Source organism: Danio rerio, chromosome 1 (genome assembly GCF_052040795.2).
Source record: "Danio rerio strain M-AB ecotype USA chromosome 1, GRCz13ab, whole genome shotgun sequence".
NCBI lineage: Eukaryota > Metazoa > Chordata > Actinopteri > Cypriniformes > Danionidae > Danio > Danio rerio.
Window position 1 is genome coordinate 4,030,208 of NC_141021.1, and position 22,335 is coordinate 4,052,542.

The following is a 22,335-nucleotide window of genomic DNA, read 5'->3' on the forward strand; positions in this document are numbered from 1 at the left end:
ACAAATCTTCAGGTAGTGTATCAAGATTTGATCAAATAAGTAAATGAGGCAAGCCTAGTAAAAAGCCTGAGGGCCCTAACAACCACCTAGCAAATACAGAGACTCTACTATAGTAACCACTTAGCAACCACTCAAAACATCCTAGCAACATCATGGCAGCTACTTATTAATGCCTTAGTATTTGCATACCAACCCCTCAGATCTCCCTTGAAACTGCTCTGCAACCTTCTGGCAACCACTCAGAGAAGTCTAGCCACCAACTAGCAACCACCCAAAACACCCTAGTGTAACCCTGCCATTTCAATAACCACCCAGCCCGCTCCGAGCTGGGATTGAACCGGCAACCTTCCGCATGGGAGTCGGTTGCTCTACCCAGGTGGCTTAGGCCCATGGCCTCTAGAGCACCTTTTAGAGGTCAGAGGAGTGAGGTTTACCTGTACAGCACTTCACTAGCTGGCTTTTGCTACACTGACTTCCCTAAAGCTAACTCCCATCCGGGTCATGGCACCAAGTAACCCTGTCAGTCCTACACCACTCAGCCCACTCTAAGCTGGGATCAAACCAGCAACCTTCCGCATGGGAGTCGGTTGCACTACCAAGGAGGCCTAAGACCATGACATCTAGCATCTGTTGCTAGAGCACCTTTTAGAGGTCAGAGAAGTGAGGTTTACCTGCACAGCACTTCACTAGCCGGCCTCTGTTACACTCACCCCCTAAACCTCACTCCCATCCGGGTCATAGCACCAATGTAACCCCGCAGGTCCTGCACCACCCAACCCGCTCTGAGCTGTGATTGAACCAGCAACCTTTCGCATGGGAGTAAGTTGCTCTACCAAGGAGGCTAAAGACCATGGCTTCTAGCATTGGTCGCTTGAACACCTTGTGAAGCACTTCACTAGCTGGCCTATGCTACACTCACCCTCCTAAACATCACTCCCATCTGGGTCACGGCACCAATGTAACCACGCAGGTCCTACACCACCCAACCAGCTCCAAGCTTGGATTGAACCGCCGACTATTTCGCATGGGAGTCGGTTGCTCTACTAAAAAGGCTAAAGACCACACCCTCTAGAGCACCTTTTAAAGGTCAGAGGAGTGAGGTTTACCTGCACAGCACTTCACTAGCTGGCTTCTCCCTAAACCTCACTCCCATCCGGGTCATGGCACCAATGTAACCCCATCGGTCCTACACCACCCAGCCTGCTCCTAGCTGTAATTAAACCTGCAACCATCCGCATGGGAGTCGGTTACTCTACCAAGGACGCTAAAGACCACGGACTACTTTTAGAGGCCAGAAGGTGTGAGGTTTACCTGTATAGCACTTCACTAGCTGGCCTATGCTACACTCACCCCCCTAAACCTCACTCCAATCTGGGTCACGGCACCAATGTAACCCTGCCGATCATACACCACACCACTGGCAAATGTACAATTTCTGAAGAAAAGGTTAATAGTGCATGAGGTGACAAAACTTGGCACTGGGTAATTGCTAAGATGTTGCTAGTGGAGCAACCGACTCCCATGCGGAACGTCGGCACTCCGTCGGAGACCTTCCACTTGGGTGTCAGTTGATCTACCAAGGACGTTAGCTAGCCTCTGCTACACTAGTAATGTCATAGACATTGCCCAGTGCCAAGTTTTACCACCTCACACACTATTAACCTTTTCGTTAGAAACTCTACATATCCCAGTGTGGACTGCAAGTGAAGAGATCACAAATGATCTTATTTTTTGTCCATTTATTACCTCTAAGAGATCAAAATTAGTAACTAGTTTCCTGTAGTGTTAATATGTTTTTTTTTTCTTGTTTCTCCTTTCATCTTGAATAAAAATCTTCTTTTTAACTTGGAGCATCTCAAATTCTCAACCCAGGTTCATTCTGAAAACGTTGTCCAGCAGACATTTCTGGAGACCGTAAAATAAGTCCCGGGAGGTACATATGGCTGCATTTCATTTTTTTAAGCAAACGCTACGGGGCGGTGTTACGCTGTTCTTTCTCACGCTTGCCTGCTGACCGCTTACCTCAGTGTGGAGGTCTTTCCCGCTGCAGTCAGTTTGTCCGGTCAACTCATCGTGTGCGTCGGCGGACTTCAGATGCAGAGAGGAGGAGTTGACAAAGGCGTCCGGGTTCGAGTGCGGTTCCAGAAACCAGGTAAGACAAAAATAGAATCCAAAAAATAAAGTGAACGAGTTCATAACAGGGTGAGAACGCGATTAAATCCGAAAAACAGACAAGGGTTTTTCTTTTTCTAGACAGCTTTTCTAAATTGTTGCTCTTGTTTAGGGAAGTGAGCGGGCGGGCGGGTCAATCAGTAAAACTGGTTGGGTTCAGGGTTGGAGGAAGGTGGGTCAGCCGATTGGCCGGTCGCGCAGTCAATCTTTCGTTCAGTCAGACAGCGGCCTCTGGTGGGTTGACGCGAGAACAACACTCGCGAGAGACGTTCGAGATACGAAAAAGCGCGCACAGCGGCCTCTCGCGGATTCGCAAAGACAAAAACTGCACAAATACGTACCTCCCGGGACGTATTTCGCGGTCTCCAGAAACGTCCGCTGGACTACGTTTTCAGAATAAGCCTGGGTTGCAAATTCTTCATGAAAGGTGCCTAAGAAGATATCTTCAACTTCCAGTTACAGTAATATATGTTTTAAGAGAACAAATTATGTCTGTTTCATCATGGTACAGTAGCAGATGAGCATCTGTGGTGTCACACCACTTTTGATGACCTCTATTTATTCTCTAAGCTGTGCGTCTTTACATGCATTATATTTCCCTGCCAGCGATATACAGCAAACAATTCGCCATCGCATCTGCAGGTTTATAATGACCCTTTTTACCCCGAAGACAGACAGTATGATTTGTATTCTGTCTGCCGGTCTGTGGATATATCTATAACTCCAGGCCTCAGCTCTCAGAGGAACTATGATGAAGTGAGCCAGTCACTAAATCCCCCTCTCATTTTCCCCCCCTCTGATCGCTTTTTTGGATAACGGACACCGGAGATATCAGGTGTCTTATATATCATTGACAGAACTCTATTGTTCTGAAGGCTGATGCCATCGGATGCTGATGCAGGGCGACGGTCTGACGGCCTAAGATTTCGGTCACGATGGAAATTCAGCCTTTTTTTGGCATTTTGACTGACAGCACCGCGAGGAAAGGTTGTCCATGAAATAGTGATGAAGTCTGCCCACAGATTTTTTTATTTTTTTGAGAGAGGACTGACTGACACTTGGCATCAAAAGCAAGAGTAATCATCAAGTCTGCGGGGAATCTAGACGTGGGTGATCATGTGCGTGTAGATAGAAGAGAAGCTGCCATCCACGAAATGAGATCTGCTTCATTTGACCCACATGTGCCCGAGGTTTGGAGGGTACTTCAAAGCGCTGAGCGATAAAGAAATCCTGAGGAAGGAAAAACGGACAAAATAGGAGAGAAAGAATCACAGTGGGGAATCAAAGCCTGACTCCTCCAATCAGGCACAGGGATTAGAATCAGCGAGTGAAAATCAGTCCGGTCCACTCCAAACCTCTGCTTTGTGGACCTTAGAAACTCAAAACATGTTTGTACAGGGAGAAACACTGACTGTATTGGGGGGGCCTTGATATAAACTTGAAAAAAAAAAAAATTTGCGGTTTATTTACTCACCATAAGGTCATCCATAGCCGCGTTTCCACTTATGTGCCTAAAGCAAGGGAGCCAGGGCAAGTCAAGGCAAGTCGCAGTTTTCATTGTCACTTGATTGGCCTGATTGAGCCAAAGCAGGGCTTTCTCATGGCCAACGGCCGGCCATTTTTGGCCCGCCAAATACCTTGGGCCAAAGAGGGCTAGCTGGGGCTTCATGGCAGAGTGAAAGTAAAGACGGTAAAGAAGGCATGCCGTCATAACACTGGTTTTCCAATTACACATGAGTACATACTAATAATACTAATAATTCTGACCACAACTATATATATATATATATATATATATATATATATATATATATATATATATATATATATATATATATATATATTGGAATGATATTTTGTTTATTTTTATCATATATAACATATATATATATATATATATATATATATATATATATATATATATATATATATATATATATATATATATATATATACACCTTATTTTTTTATTTTATTTTATGTAGACAGAATTTTAGTTCAAATTATTCTAATTGTAATAACCCATTTTACTTCGGCTTAGTCCCTTTTTTATCAGGGGTTGCCACAGCAGAATGAACCGGCAACTATTCCGGCATTTGTTTTACGCAGCAGATGCCCTTGCAGCTGCAACCCAGTACTGGGAAACACCCATACACACTCATTCACACACAAACATACACTACGACCAATTTGCTTGCAGTCAATGCTAATTATTTACTTTAGCAAAAGAATATATTTTTTTTAAATATTCAATAAAAATAATTTTTTTATTATTATTATTAATAATTTAAAATTTGTAATATATTTTGAACAGAATTAAGTGTAAAATGTAAGACGTTTTTTATAAGGATAGACAGGCCTACGTAATTATTTTATCCATTCCAATGGATAATTCAACAGCCACAAAACTACATGATGAATGCTGTGAGTTTACATCAGGATGATGATACATGGGGGGAAGCTGAATATTTACCCAGTGAAACTTAAACGTAGTAGTAATGAATATTTTTTACTTAAACATGAGAATCTGTACTTCTACATGAGTAAAGGGTTTGTTTACCTTTGCCATCTCTGATTTTATTAAGGGTCTAGTTTTTTCATTTTTCATTTTGGAGCACAACAGTACATTTCTGTTAGGGCACCAAATTGGCCATTCCCCGTCCTGCTTTTATCAGTGTTTCAGTCTGCCTGTGGTGTAATGAGGTTGGGGGGGGGGTTTAGTTTTTTTGGCACACGTCGGGTCCCTTAGTACCAATTAGGCATTGTTAAAACACCACAGCCAACCCGAGTATTGTTGCTGACCATGTACATCTCTTTATGACCACAGTGGACCCATCTTGTAATGGCTACTTCCAGCAGAAAAAAAACACCATAAAGCCAAACTCATCTCAAATTGGTTTCTTGGACATCAAAATGAGTTTACGATACTCAAGCGGCCTCCACACTCGCTAGATCTCAATCCAGTAGTGGAGGAATGGGAGATTCACATCACAGCAAATGCAGTTTTCATGTCAACTTGGACCAGAATATTTGTAGTGCCTTGTTAAATCTATGCAACAAAGAAACTGAAACAAGGCAGTTCTGAAAAGTGCGTTCGAAATCCGATTTATTGCAATACATGCAAATTACAAATATATCCTCCTTACACTGGCTGCCTGTTAAGTTTCATATTGATTTTAAAATATTGCTTCTTACCTATAAAGCTTTAAATAAGCTAGCTCCTGTTTATCTAACCAACCTTCTGTCTCTCTACAATGCAACCCGCTCTTTAAGATCTCAAAACTCAGGGCTTCTGGTAGTACCTAGCAAAGTCTACTAAAGGAGGTCGAGCCTTCTCATTTATGGCTCCTAAACTCTGGAATAGCCTTTCTGATAATGTCCGACGCTCAGACACACTATCCCAATTCAAAACTAGATTAAAGACCTATCTGTTTAGTAAAGCATATACTCAGTGCATTACTTAGCGGTGTGATACATGAATGTGCTCCACACAGGTTTCTGCATCTTGTTTATATACAGTACACTATGAACAGCAGCTAATTATTCTCTTTATTCTCCCTTTTCTACCTGGGCATACTCATCCCGAGGCCCTCAGACCATACAATGCCAATGATTCGATCCAAGACCAGCGACGAGATGATCCCAAGGTTTCCATAATCCTGGACCAGGCCGTATCCTGAGCAGCTAGCGTGGTGGTCATAGAGGAGTGGAAAGCATGAGACTGATTCCTGTGATGCTCCAGGGACTGACGAGTCTTCGCTGAGGTCCAGCTTCCAGCCTCCGGCAAAGAGATTTTCATGCTCGTATTACATAAATGACATTTGTCATTGAAACAACACCATAGGTAATTGGTAGATTTGTGAAAAGACCTGCCGCCACAGCTGGAAAAAATCCTACAGAGGAAACACTGTTAAGGCAAATCCTTTGATTACTGACGTCCATGTAAACATGGTCACAAGCCTCAACCCATTAATGAAAAATAATGAAAAATGTATAAAAAAAATTATTAAATAAAATACAGTATATTAATGCAATTTAATTTAAATTTATAAAATATGAACTGATGAATATTTTAACTTTATATTGTTTAATTAAAATGATTTAAATATTTTTATAATCAAATCAAAGAGAATCCCCCCCCCAAAAAAAAAAATCTAAGATTTTTCTAGAGTCATCCACCATAATTTTGTGAGTCAAAAGTATCTGTTCAGACACTGGTACTGTTTAAAAAAAAACGATTTAGCACCGGTATCAAAAAAACCCAAACGACACCCAACTCTAGTCTAAACACATGCCCTTTTGGTGATTTGGATGAACTAAACTGGCCGTAGTGTATGAGTGTGTGTGAATATGAGAATGTATGGGTGTTTCCCAGTACTGGGTTGCAGCTGGAAGAACCGCCGGAATAGTCGGCGGTTCATTCTGCTGTGGCGACCCCTGGTAAATAAGGGACTAAGCTGAAGGAAAATGAATAATTTATTCTGCTAAAATCACTCCTATAGCTCACAGCTGGAATGCTCCAGATTCTCTGTGTCCAACACACAGTGTGGACTGATTCATGTGACGCTTTAGGGACTGACGAGTCTTCGCTGAGGTCCAGCTTCCAGCCTCCGGCACTTAGACTGCAGCTCTGCACAAGATGTTTGGCCCGTGGAGAAATGGTCATGCCTGGTCTTTCTCTCGAGGCTTTTTTTTTTCTTCACTTTCGCAAATTGGTGAAGTTGTTTTTCCGTTGTCACCACTGGCTTGCATGGTTCTGGATCTGTAGAGCTGTGCATCGATGGATTTGCACTTCAGTGTTTGGACTCTCAGTAGTGATTATAAAACCACACTGAACTGAGCTAAACTGAACTTAAACTTTAAAAACTGAACTACCCTATTTCAATTTACTATGAAATTTTATGTTCGGCTGCTTTGACACATTTTAAAAGCGCTATAGAAATAAATGTGAATTAAACTGAATTGAATAAAAAAGACTTGTAATTTGAGTATTTGTACTTTTCTAGACCAGTGTTTCTCAACCACGTTCCTGAATAACCACCAGCTCTGCACATTTTCCATGTCTCCTTAACCAAACACACCTGATTCAGATCATCAGCTCATAAGCAGAGACTGAAAGACCTGTAATGGGTGTGACAAACAAAAGAGACATACAAAACATGCAGTGCTAGTGGTCCTTCAGGAACGTGGTTGGGAAACTCTGTTTTACACTAATAGCAATATCTATCAGCTCAGCTCTGACAGCCTCCATGAAAACGTCACATGTGGAGAAGGTTTAAGTAAATTCCTTTCCCAGGCAGCAGGTCATCTCCATGACAGCTCATGTGCGTTTTACCCACAATGCCACACACTCTGGAAAAATCACCTGTGAAGACCCACCCAAGGTGACATGTCTATAACGCAGCAGGTGTCACTCTTAGCACGAGACCACCATATGCATATCTATATCGCTGACAGTCAAAAGGCAAAATCCCTTCCCGAGGAGAGCTGGCACAAAACGCAGGCTGCTCTTAAATCCAGTCCTTTATGGCCATGCTTAGTAATTACTGAACCATGACAAAGTACATTCTTCATTTCTGACCGCTCCCGAATGTCACCGTCTGAGAGGACAGATTGGAAACACTATCAGATACACTTACTTTGGCGCTCTCGGCGGGATTCCCGAACGAAAAGTCGCTAATAATTTTAAACGCCGCCAAAAAAAAAAAAAAAAAGTGGACTAGTAAGCCGTTCCCACTGCTATTTATAGTCTGAGGGCTGGAGGTTTGACACGAAGGGAAATATCTGAAAGCAGCTCGGTGTAATCGTCTCAAATTGAGACTTTTGCACCATTATTTCCAATCAGATTCCCTTGACACGGAGCCAGCCCTCGGCATTAACCCTCGTTCGCCATCCTCCCTCCCTCATTTCTCCATGGGATCAATTGTACAACAAATTCAATGAATTCTCTGCCAACCCCTATATTTCCTCAGAGAGGCTCCTACCTACGCTGTCAGCCGAACATGGGGAGCGAGATGGAGGGGATGAACAATATATACAGATAAAGTGAAAATTATCAGCCCTCTTGTGATTTTTTTGTGTTAAATATTTCCTAAATGATGTTTAACAGAGCAAGAAATTTTTCACAGTGTGTCTTATTATATTTTTTCTTCTGGAGAAAGTATTATTTGTTTTATTTTAGCAAAAATAAAAGCAGTTTTTAATTTTATTTAAAAAAAAAACATTATTAAAGAGCCCCTATTATGCATTAAAAAGCTCATATTTTGGTTTTGGGGGTCTCCAACAGGTTGATATGCATGCAAAGTCAATAAACACTGTCGTTGTCTTATAATATGCATAGATTTTTACCAAATTATCCCAAGGACTCCTATTTGACTTGTTCAGGGATTCATTTGCTCCCAAACCCCTCCTTGGCACGATGCTAATCTGCGCTGTTTGGTCTGATGGCCCAGTCTGTTGTGATTGGTCGACTCTGTTTAGCGCGAGACAGAGAGAAACGCCCGCCATGGCTTATCAACAGTGTTGAAGTAGTCAGAGTGCAGAGTGTATGTGTGAGCCCAATGCAGGAGTGCATTAAAGCAATGCAGTTAAACACCAGCATATTGCTCTATCTACTTGTTAACTGTGACGTCATGTGAAGCGGCTTCCAGGTCCAAGCGCGTCAAACTGAGACTTAGCTAATGGTAATAATAAATGTTAACAAAGCGATGTAATACTTTAGAAAACCACGATCGCAATATATAGACCCATCACCATGTTTGTAAACATTCAGGATGCGCGCGCAGGAAGGTGGCAGATAAAACCCGGGAGCGCTAGCACTTACAGCGAGGGAATAACATCCAATGCAGTACAGAGTTTATTGTTGTCTTAGAAATAAGATATATTGATTACATATTATATATATATTATTTACATAATGCTTTCAGCATATTATAACAGCTCGACACCCAGTGATAATCGCAGTGATTAATAAACAAAGCGGCACACGACACGTTTTCAACATGGTTTTAGATGTGTTATGTGAATATAAAGAGCAAACCAGATAAAGTACAAGCCATGTGGAGCTATTACAAGTAACAAAATACAATCAAAACACAATTAAAACACATAAAATTAAATCCACAGTCCTCCACTGCAGCTTGGTCCCACATTCATTTCAAAGGAGCGCTACCCTGTACTAAAATGGCAGCTCTATTGACGCATTCCTTCCAAAAGACAACAACAGGGTAGGCGACATAATGTTTATATCTATGAGAGAAAACAAGGAGGCAACCATTTTAATTGCACTTACTTACACTTGTGAAATGGAGGAAGAACTGTTTACATATGAACTCTGTACTGACAAAGTTCCATACATCAATAGTGTTTTCTGATCCTTCCTTTAACAAACGGCTGATGAATCTCCCATTGCAGGGTAGATTATTGCATTAATCACCAGAACTCATTAATGTTCAGTCATCTTCAGTCATGATCAGGGTCAGACGGAATCTGCGGACGTTATTTGCTATTTCTGCTAAGAATTTTGGTAAAAATCTGCAGATTTCTGTGGAATTATTTTGCGCGTATCATAACTAAAACCTTAATATGTGAAACAAAAAGTAATACCCTTATTAACGTCTATGTAATATTTAAATTGCAAATCTAATTAGATTCACTTTATTTGGTAAACAAAGCAAGTCTCTCATATAATATCTCTACTTAAAGACAGAAAATATTGCTTTACAAACTGCATTGTACATAAATCAGATGAACATTTTCATATGTCAATAATATTACTGTAATTAATTAAAAAACTAAATAAATAAATTAGATTTACACACATTTACTCAAGTAAATAAACAGAATTAACGATGGGCTAAAAATCTTCGGAATTCTGCGCGCACAGATTCCGTGTGGGCCTAGTCATGATCAGTCCAACACACTCCGCTAGTGTCTAAAGGAAAGGCTCGTTCACGTTTTACCGGATCCAGCACTTCATATTTGGTATTGTTTTGTGTCGACGTCGATTCAAACAGGCAAAAGATCTCTGAGTCGAATCTTTTATTAAAAAAAAATATATTTTTAAAGGTTAAAGGTGCACCTTCAGATTTAAATATCAGCAGAATGTTTTTATTAACTTAGAGCTGTGTTATACACTGCATGGAAGGTCATTTTCAAAAACCCATAATAGGGGTGCTGAAGTGGGAGGTCGCAAAGTAAAAGAGTGGGGTCCCTGGGAGTTCTAGGATTTTTCCGGGAAAGATGAAACAAATCAGGCGAAGATAAAACAAATCAGTTATTAGAAATGAGTTATTAAAACTATAATGTTTAGAAAAACAGAAATTAAGGAAAGAAATATACAGAGGGGCTAATAAAATGAGGAGAGCTAATAATTTTGTACATGTATAATTATGGCGACGCATAGGCGCAGTAGGTAGTGCTGTTGCCTCAAAGCAAGAAGGTCGCTGGTTCGAGCCTCGGCTGGGTCAGTTGGCGTTTCTGTGTGGAGTTTGCATGTTCTCCCTGCATTCACGTGGGTTTCCTCCGGGTGCTCCGGTTTCCCCCACAGTCCAAAGACATTACATTGTCTGTAATGTAAGTGTATGAATGAGAGTGTATAGTTGTTTGCTGGAGATGGAAGGGCATCCGCTGAAGAAAAACGTGCTGGATGAGTTGACGGTTCATTCCGCTGTGGCGACCCCAGATTAATAAAGAGACTAGGCCGAAAAGAAAATAATTGAATAAATGAATGAATGTATATTTTTACTGTATATAAAACAAACAGACAAGCTCTTGTATGTTGAGCATATTTAGCAGTGAGCCGTGCGCAAGCCTGGCACACTATAGTGACACGCTGGCTCCCAGTAAAATGAAATGAAACAGGAAATGAAAAGGCCATGGGATAAGATCAGGAAATACAATGAGAGGCTGTTGTGTAAACACATCTCGATGGCAAAAATAGATAAAGGATGGTGGAGTATTGAGCTGTGGCTGGAGTGGCTGCTGTTTTTATCAGGATTGAGTAGCATGGAAGCTAATTTTCAAGGCATGCACAGACACACACACACACACACACGCACACACACACACACACACACACACACACACACACACACACACACACACACACAAATAAAATAAAACAAATAAAAGTGCAAACATTTGGCTGAAAGGACATATACCAGAATAGTTGTTGGTTCATTGCACTGTGGCGACCCCTGATAAATCATAAGCCAAAGGAAAATGATTTGGATGAATAAAAAGACAAAAATATGAAAGTTAAAGTTAAATCTGCAGAATTTGTGGCATATAAAGTAGCAAGCACCTTATTTTATTTGGGTCTGGAACAAAATTACTTTGAAACTAATTTCAAGCATTTTTCAGAGTAACCAAACACACATGAGACACACATGCCAGTGCTAAATGTCAGTTTCAATGGTGGCAGTAGTGAAAATATTGGGCTCTGGGCAATATGAAACATGTATTGTTCTTTAATGAGTCCACCTTCACTGTCTTCCCTACATCTGGGAGAGCTGTAGTGTGGAGAAGCCCCAAAGAAGTGTACCACCCAAACTGTTAATGCGCAGAGTGAAGCATGGGGGTGATCTGTGAGGTGACAACAGCAGAAATAATAATAGTAATAGATTAAAAAAAAAAAAAAAAAAAAAAAAAAATTTTCTTCGCTTTTGCTGGTTCATGAAATTCTTTTACCTAAACTCAAATAATCTAAAAAATATATATCAATAAAATAAATAAATAATATTAATAAGTAAATGAATAAAAAACGAAGTAGATCCTGGTACCTGAAATCCTTTAAACTAAAGGAAAATAATCTAAATAATAGATAAACTAATTAATAAGTAAAACATTTTTCTTTTGCTGGTTCGTAAAATCATTAAAACTAAGTTTAAAACATTTAAATAAAAACAAACAAGCAAACAAACAAATAAATAAATCAATTTTTGCTGGTTCTCGAAATCTTTTAAACTAAACTGAAATAATTAAAAAATAAAATCAATCAAAATAAAATAAACAAGTAATAAATCACAATAAAGAAAGAAATAAAGAAAGTAGGTAAAAAAAAAAATAAAATAATTTTTCCTCATCTTTTCTGTTTCCTGAAATCCTTTAAACTAAATTTAAATAATCTAAATAATACATAAATAATAATTAAAATAAAATAAATATTATATTTTTTCTTAATTTTTGCTGGTTTGTGAAATCATTTAAACTAAATTGAAATAATTTAAATATTAAATAAATAGATAAATAAATACATAAATAAATAAATAAACAAAAAAATAATAATTTTGCTGGATCATGAAATCCTTTAAACTAAACTAAAATAAGCTAAAAACAAAATAAATAAACAAACAATAAACTAATAAATAAATAAAATATTGTATCCTGAAGGCAGTGCCATGTATTAGGATGATAATGCACCAATACACACAGCAAGACTGGTGCCAGAGTAGTTTGATTAACATAAAAAGTGAAGTTGAGCATCTCCCATGGCCTGCACAGTCACCCGACCAAATATTATTGAGCCACAAGTCAGGAAAGTCAGTCATTCTCAAGACCAACTGGTGCTGTATTGGCTGCAAAAGCAGGCCCTACACCAGGGTTGCCCAAACTCGGTCCTGGAGGGCTGGTGTCCTGCATATTTTAGTTCCAACCCCAATTAAACACACCTGAACCAGCTAATCAAGCTCTGTCTATGTATACTACAAAGCTCCAGGCAGGTGTGTTGAAGGAAATTGGAGCTAAACTATGCAGGACACCGGCACCTCCAGGACCGAAGTTTGGACACCCCTGCCCTGCACCATACTAGATTATTTATTTGGGTCTAAAACCTGGCGTTTTAGTTTCATTGCCCAACCCCTTTATATGTAGCCTGCTGTTTTTCCACTATGCATCTTAGCATGTCAAAATCACTACTACTACTGCAGAATTATAACTTTCACTGCAGAACAATAGCGGAGTTTCAGTGTTCTTTATTTCTAAACAATCAGGACAAATATACGCTTGCTATGATGAATAATATTGATCCAACATCAAACTCCTACACTTACAGCATGTGTAAAATGTGCAATTAGACATGTGCATTGTGCAATATAAATGGCAGTAAATTAAATGAAATAAAGTGTGCAAGCGTGCATGCAAGACGCTTCTCATGTTTGAGAGTTATAAAGTGAACTTGGCCAGCTAAGTGATACATAATTCATCACATAAACAATATTTAAAAATAGCAGCTCCCAACCAACCCGAGTATCATTATTGATTTTATTCATGGATTCTTTTAAAGGGAAACCTTGGAGTTTAATTAGTGTTGTTGGATAATGCATGATTTCGCTCATTAGGGAGCGCATTCGATATTAATGTGTCCTTACAAGGAGGAGGCAGTAAATGTCAACATCAAAAACACTCGTTTGAAATTGTGATCAGTGTTTTGGGGGTCAAACCCAAGGTCCAAAACAAAGCGTTCAAAGCATTCTTCGCTTCTCCGCATGGTACAAGTTGAAGACCAAAAGCCCTATTTAAAGTTAAATAATCTAAATAATAAATAAATAAATTATCAAACAAAATATTTCTGGTTTGTGAAATCCTTTAAACTAAATTTAAAACATTTAAATAAAAAATAAATAAACAATCAAATAAATAAATAAATAAGTAAATAAATAAATAAATTTTTGCTGGTTCTTGAAATAATACATAATATAAATAATAAAAATAATAATAATAATAATATTTAATAATAATTTCTCAGCTTTGAGAAATCCTTTAAACTAAATTTAAATAATTTAATTAATTAAATAAATAAATAAATAAAATAAAAAAATTTTCTTCATTTTTGCTGGTTTGTAAAACCTTTAAACTAAATTTACAACATTTAAATAAATCTAAATAATCTAAATAATACATAAAAATTATATTATATATATATATATATATATATATATATATATATATATATATATATATATATATATATATATATATATATATATATACATTTTTGCTGGTTCATAAATCTTTTAAACTAAATTTAATAATTAAATAATTACTTAATTAAATAAATAAATAAAAGAAAACATTTTTCTTCATTTTTTCTGGTTCTTGAAATCTTTTAAACTAAAACATTTAAACAATAAATGAATAAATGAATGAATGAATAAATAAATAAATAAATAAATAAATAAATAAATAAATAAATAAATAAATTTTTGCTGGTTCTCGAGATCCTTTAAACTAAACTGAAATAATTAAAAAATAAAATAAATCAAAATAAAATAAATAAATAAATAAACAAATAATAAATAACAATAAAGAAAGAAAGAAAGAAAGAAAGAAAGAAAGAAAGAAAGCAAAATAAAATAACTTTTTTTGTCATCTTTCCTGGTTCCTGAAATCCTTTAAACTAAATTTAAATAATCTAAATAATAATAATCAAAATAATACATAAATAATAATAAATGAAATAATATTTTTTTTCTTTCTTTTAGCTAATTTGTGAAATCCTTAAACTAAATTCAAATAATTTAAATAAATAAAAAAATAATAAAATAATAATAATAATAATAATAATAATAATAATAAATAAAATCTATTTTGCTGGTTCGTGAAATGCTTTAAACTAAACTAAAATACTCTAAAAACATAAATAAAAAAATACATTAAAAAAATATATATATATATAAGTAAATAAAACAATAAATAAATAAATAATTTTCCTCATCTTTCCAGGTTCCTGAAATCCTTTAAACTAAATTTAACTAATTAATTAATTAATTAATAATTAGAAATATTTTTTTTGTGAAATCTTTTATTAATTAATTAATTAGAAATATATATATATTTTTTTTTTGTGAAATCTTTTTAAATAAACTTAAATAATCTAGGTTTAGGGTTGTCTATTCAACATGTTCTGAATGACCAATTTACAAACGTGTGTCTGAAAGATGCTGCCTAGAGCTCAAATGCAGTGATAAGGCTGCTTGATGAGTGTTGCATATTAAGGTGACTGATCATTGAAGTCGTTTTTTTGAGAAAAATGCATCACTTGCAAATCACAAGCAAATTGGCAGCCATTACTGCGCTCCTGCAATACCCTTTTTCTCATTCCAAGAGAAGCGTAATTACAGTAATTGTGTGGGCAATGCGATAGGCTTGCTTATGAGTATGGTGAGTAATCTTATCCCAGTGAAACACTGTCTATAATGGTGTTAAGGAGCATTTAAACAGTCTGTTCGCTATCTTCACTCCTTAAACCAAACAAAACAAACATGATGCAAGAAGTTATGACCTCAGCCCAGTCTGCCTGTTACATGATGCACATGAAAATGTGGCATTATGGCTATTTTTCAGTCTGGTTGGATTGCTCTAATCATATTTACCACACTAGCTGCATCAGATTTGAGAGGAATGACTATGACTATGAAACAAGACTATGCAGTTATTATTTTTGCATTTTTTTCACTCCTAAATATTGGAGCAGACTGGCCCGCATGTTGAAATATATTAAAGCTGGAATATAATATAAATACTAAACGAAAAATTGGAAATGTTGTTATGGTAACTAACAGATACTAGCTTAATCTAAAGCTCAAAATTTAAAAATTATGAGCTGTGAATCATTTGAAACTAAACTAATTAAAGCTAAAACTGAAATAAAAAATGCCAACACATTTAAATATATAGCCATTTTTGTTTTCATTGTAGTCACTTGTAATCATAAGAGAGTAGTATGGATGATCGTTTGTGAAGGCATGTCATTTTGAAATAAACAACAAAAATGAAGTCACATTAAAAGTTGCAATATAGAGGAATAAAATTGCAAATATGAGACATAAAGTCACTGTTAAAAAAATATTGGACGTTCAAACTGGGTTATTATAAACAAAAAAAACAACAACAACAAAATTAAATAAATAAATAAATAAACAAATAAATAAAACAATAATAAAAGTAATAATAAATAATATTATAATAATAATATATATAATAATAGATAAATAATAATAATAAGTAAATAAATAAATAATATATAAATTCTGGTACCTGAAATCCTTTAAACTAAAGTTAAATTATCTAAACAATAAATAATAATAATAATAAAAAAAATAATAAAATAAATTTGTTTTCATTTTTGCTGGTTAGTAAAATCCTTTAAACTAAACTGAAATAATAAAAAAATAAAAATAAAATAAAAATAAATAAATAAATAAATAGGGCGATGCGGTGGCGCAGTAGATAGTGCTGTCGCCTCACACTCACAGCAAGAGGGTCGCTGGTTTGAGCCTCGGCTGCGTCATTCATTCATTCATTCATATAATTAATTAATAATAATTATAATAATAAATTCAAAAAAATAAAAAATAAATATATATATATATATTATATATAATATAATCCTTTATACTAAATAAAATAATCTAAAATAAATAAATAAGTAAATAAATATATAAATAAAAATAAATAAATTAAAATAAAATATTTTTTCTTCATCTTTCCAGGTTCCTAAAATCCTTTAAATTAAATTTAAATAATCTAAATAATAAAAAATGAAAAAAAAAATTAAATAAAATAATAATAAAAATAAATAAAATAAATAAAAATATTATTTTATTTGTTTGTGATTTTTTTATTCAACTTAAATAATCTGAAAACAAAACAAATTAAAAGTTTAAACACTAAAATTGCACTAAATAACTAAATAAGGATTTAAAATGCAAATTTCTGTTTCATTTGTCAGATTAGAACGGAAAGTTCAATTCAACAGCAAAGCTTTGTTTAATACACTTTTTGCACACAATTATTTGTATATGATTCCCCTCATTCTCCCATGCATAATACATAACAACAAAACAAAAACCTCCGATCTGTGTGCAGCCTTGTCCAGACGAAGCTGCATATCGACCCAGACTCCAGGCCACAATGTTGACATCTGTGTGAAAGTCTTCAAAGAGGCCGAGCAAGGCTTCACATATCTCAACCTGTTTTTGAAACAAACCCCATAACAGCAGTCCAAACTGTCTTCCAAAAGCCCAATCTCAGTGCTTTGCTGTCAGCCAACTGAATCCGTGCAACATATCTGACTATGGGAATCTGCTGAAGACACCCTGATAAGAGAAACCGGCTTTCTAGAGTTCTCAAATAGACTCAAAATTGCAGGGCTTCCAGGTTAGTAGTATCGATGCTATATATCTACTTCGTTTTTGAAAGCTGCTCTCTTTTTATGACTGCTGTGCTGTGAGTTGTACGGCTTATGTGCTAAAACGACAGCAGGCAAACATGATTGCAAAACAACAACAAGAATAAAACAAAAACAACTGCAACTGCAAATTAATTGTATGCGTTAGTGCACTAATTTTGACAGCACTAATATATATATATATATATATATATATATATATATATATATCTGTGCCTGACGATCAGGTTGTCGTGGTCCTAACATTCGACCACCATCCGTTCCACAATGCACCGGCCCCTTACGGCTCCCCCTGCAGGGGTGGGCCTGCGAGAGGATGGTCCCACGTCGCTCCCTCGGGCTAAGCCCAGCAGGAACCCGGCCACCAGGCGCTCGCATACAAGCCCCAACCCCAGGCCTGGCTCCAGGGTGGGGCCCCGGCTGCGCCATACCAGGCGACGTCACAGTCCATGATGTTGTAGAACTCATAGGGGGTTTTTTAACGGCACTTAGTCTAACCTGTCACCTAAAACCTGTTTGGCTTGGGAGACCCTACCAGGGGCATTAGCCCCTGACAACATAGCTCTTAGGATCACTCAGGTCCTCAAACCCCTCCACCACGATAAGGTGGCGGTTCAGGGCGGTTCCTTTGAAGGGTGGCAGGGCACACTCTTATGGATAGGGTGAGGAGCTCTGACACCCAGGAGGAGCTCGGAGTAGAGTCGCTGCTCCTCCACATCGAGAGAAGCTGAGGTGGCTCGGGCATCTGTTTCGGATGGCTCTTGGACGCCTACCTAGGGAGGTGTTCCAGGCATGTCCCATCGGGAGGAGGCCTCGGGGAAGACCCAGGACACGCTGGAGGGACTATGTCTCTTGGCTGGCTTAGGAATGCCTCGGGATCCCCCCGGAGGAGCTGGAGGAAGTGTCTGAGGAGAGGAAAGTCTGGGGTTCTCCAGCCCAGCCCCGGAAAAGCGGAAGAAGATGAATGAATGAAGGAATGAATGAATGAATATGTATATATTAGGGATGTAACAATATTGTAAATACCGTCATACCGCAATAGTAATTTTTTTTTAATATTACCGTAGGCGCATGACTCAATAAAACTATATTTCTGAGAAATGTTTGCTTAGGCGAATGAAGCGAACGGGAGGTAGCGGGAACTACAATTCCCATCAGCCAAGGCCTGGCCATCATCCTTTGCGTTCTGTTGTCACTACAGATCCAGTAATGCAGAAATGGAGTGTGTTGCTGGTAGCGGGGAAGAAAAAGAGCTGGAAATGATCGAACCTAAAGCAAGTTTTAAATCGGATGTGTGGAAGCATTTCGGTTTCTTTCTAATGCTAATTTGTATGTCATTGATATGTTCAGTGCTAAGGTAAATACACACTTTTGGCACTTTTTTAAAAGTCTTTTCATTAGTTTTGTTTTTCCTGTAAATTATTCAATAAATACCGTACCGTGTCATTCATACTGTGGTATTATCGTACCGTGAAATTCTGATACCGTTACATCCCTAATATATATATATATATATATATATATATGAGGTTTGTTATTTTGGTATCTAATGCAATGCCATTCAAACAATATTAACAATCCAAAGACCTTTACATGTCACAGTATATCTCATGAATTCTTTGTCCTGTGGCTCTATAAACCCCAGGATTCTTTATGCTCATGTTTTATATCTATTCAATCTCCACTCATTTCTCATCAGCCTGTAAACATGGCTTGATAATGCATCACAGCTATGAATCACACAGAATCTGAAAACACAAAACTCTATCTGTGCAATCTCACAGAAGTTCTTGCATCAGTAGAGTCATCTTTCACCGACCCCAAAAACTGGACGATACAAAGGAAAAAAAGTTTTGCGGAAGTGAGAAAACACAAAGTTTGCCGGACGATGAACTAACAATAGACAATTGAGAATATAAAGGCCAGTGTAAGATGAACCGGCTGGATACATACAGTCATGTCTTACAACACACAAACATGACAGATCAATAAAGACCTGTTTCCCTTTTTCTTCTGAGATACAGACACCAGAAGACCTGTAATATTTATACTGAAGCTTCAGAAAACCGACGAGTATGAGGTGATCCAAGAGTCTTTGCCTGAAAATCTGTCATGAAGTTCAGAGGGCAGGACTTCACCGATAAAATGGAAAGATATGTTACTTGCTTTGTCTTATTCTAGGACCGGTTGCATGATCTTCTAAGCCTTTATGTTGAGTTTGTATTGTAAGGACTGGTACGACCAACGAGCAGTAAGTCTTTTACATCCTTTTACTTAAAGAAACATTGAACGGTTTGTAAGACCTCTTAGGAAAATTGATGTTAATGGTGCTTTCTGAGGCATATTTTGTAAGAAACATGCTGTGGACTTAAATAATGGTGAGGTTTGAAGGGAGACGTTACTTCCCACCAAGCAATTTTGTGTTTCTATGACGTCTAACAGACATCTTAATATAGATAGCTTGGCTATAACAAGGCTACATCAGGGCTGTCAGCGATCATCAGATAATCATATTAGAGAGATTTGACAAGAATAGTCACTCGTCTCTATTTGATCACTAGTTTATTTGGAGTTTGGTTGAAGAAAACTGACAGGGATGTATGTGCCTGGTCCCAGAAGCAGTGATGAAGAAGCAGTGGGTGGAGTAAATAGAAAGTGGGTGGAGTAAACAGACAGTGGGCGGAGTAAACAGACAGTGGGCAGAGTAAACAGACAGTAGGTTGTGTAGACAGGGAGTGGTGTAGATGCAGTGGGTGGAGATAACAGGCAATGATGTAGAATCAGTGAGTAGAGTAATTAGTGGGTGGAGTAAGCAGGCAGTGGGTGGAGTAAACAGGCAGTGCTGTAAGCAGTGGGTGGAGTAAACAGGCAGTGGTGTAGATGCAGTGGGCGGAGGTAACAGGCAATGATGTAGAATCAGTGGGCAGAGTAAACATCCAGTGAGTGGAGTAAACAGGCAGTGAGTGGAGTAAACAGGCAGTGAGTGGAGTAAACAGGCAGTGATGTAAAAATAGTGGGTGGAGCAAACAAGTAGTGATGTAGAATCAGTGGGCAGAGTAAACATACAGTGGGTGGAGTAAGCAGGCAGTGTGGTAGAATCAGTGGGCAGAGCTAACAGGCAGTGATGTAAAATCAGTGGGCAGAGTAAACAGTGGGTGGAGTAAGCAGGCAGTGGGTGGAGTAAACAGGCAGTGTGCTGTAGAATCAGTGGGTGGAGCTAACAGGCAGTGATATAGAATCAGTGGGTGGAGCTAACAGGCAGTGATGTAGAATCAGTGGGTGGAGCTAACAGGTAGTGATGTAGAAGCAGTGAGCAGAGCTAACAGGCAGTGATTTAGAATCAGTGGGCGGAGTAAACAGACAGTAGGTGGAGTTAACAGGCTGTGATGTAGAAGCAATGGGCGGTGCTAACAGGCAATGAAGCAGAATCAGTGGGCAAAGTAAACATACAGTGGGTGGAGTAAACAGGCAGTGGGTGGAGTAAACAGGCAGTGCTGTAAGCAGTGGGTGGAGTAAACAGGCAGTGCTGTAGAATCAGTGGGTGGAGCTAACAGTCAGTGATGTAGAAGCAGTGGGCAGAGCTAACAGGCAATGATGTAGAATCAGTGGGTGGAGTAAACATACAGTGGGTGGAGTACACAGGCAGAAGGTGGAGTAAACAGGCAATGGGTGGAGTAAAAAGGCAGTGCTTCAAGCAGAAAGAGGGTGGAGTAAGTAGGCAGTGGTGTAAAAGCAGTGTGCAGAGTTAATATGCAGTGGGTGGAGTAAACAGGCAGTGGGTGAAGTAAACAGGTAGTGATGTAAGCAGTGGGAGAAGTTAACAGGCAGTGCTGTAGAATCAGTGGGTGGAGCTAACAGGCAGTGATGTTGAAGCAGTGGGTGGAGCTAACAGGTAGTGATTTATAATCAGTGAGCAGAGTAAACAGACAGTGGGTGGAGTAAACAGGCAGTGATATGGAATCAGTGGGCAAAGTAAACATACAGTGGGTGGAGTAAACAGGCAGTGGGTGGAGAAAACAGGCAAGGGTGTAAAAGCAGTGGGCGGAGTTAACAGACAGTGGGTGGAGTAAACAGGCAGTGATATGGAATCAGTGGGCAAAGTAAACAGAAAGTGGGTGGAGTAAACAGGCAGTGATATGGAATCAGTGGGCAAAGTAAACATACAGTGGGTGGAGTAAACAGGCAGTGGGGGGAGTAAACAGGCAAGGGTGTAAAAGCAGTGGGCGGAGTTAACAGACAGTGGGTGGAGTAAACAGGCAGTGATATGGAATCAGTGGGCAAAGTAAACATACAGTGGGTGGAGTAAACAGGCAGTGGGTGGAGTAAATAGGCAAGGGTGTCAAAGCAGTGGGCGGAGTTAACTGGCAGTGGGTAGAGTAAACAGGCAAGGGTGTAAAAGCAGTGGGCGGAGTTATCATGCAGGGGGTGGACAATCACTGTGTCATTTTGATTAACGAGAGAGTTACCTGAAATACGTCAGCTGGAATGTGTTACCTGGAATATAACTGACCACTTAGAGACATTTTTGCTTTATTCTTAAATGTAATTAATTAATTTGCACTGCATTTTTGCCATTTGTCTTTCAATCTAGCAACCACCTGTTCCCAAAACTGCTAATACACACCTAATTCATCTCTAATTAAATTCACTAATCGATCCAGAGCCTAGTTGATTTGAAGCATCAGTAAGGCGATGTTGATTTCGAGGACGCGTGTCTCTGGATAGCATCTGGCCTGTGAGAGCTGAAGCTGATAGATGCTGACAATGAGTCCTGATGCTGTTGTTCAGTATCAGCTCTCACTCCTAATGGAAGAGGAAACTCAGTCCATTCGCCACTGAAATCAAGCCCAGAGATACCAAACACCCCCTTGGCATTTCCCAGGGCCTCGATAACATCGCATCGGAGATAAGACACACACAAAAAAAGACAGGGACTAATCCTGGAGGAGAGAGCAGCGCAGATAAAGGTTGTT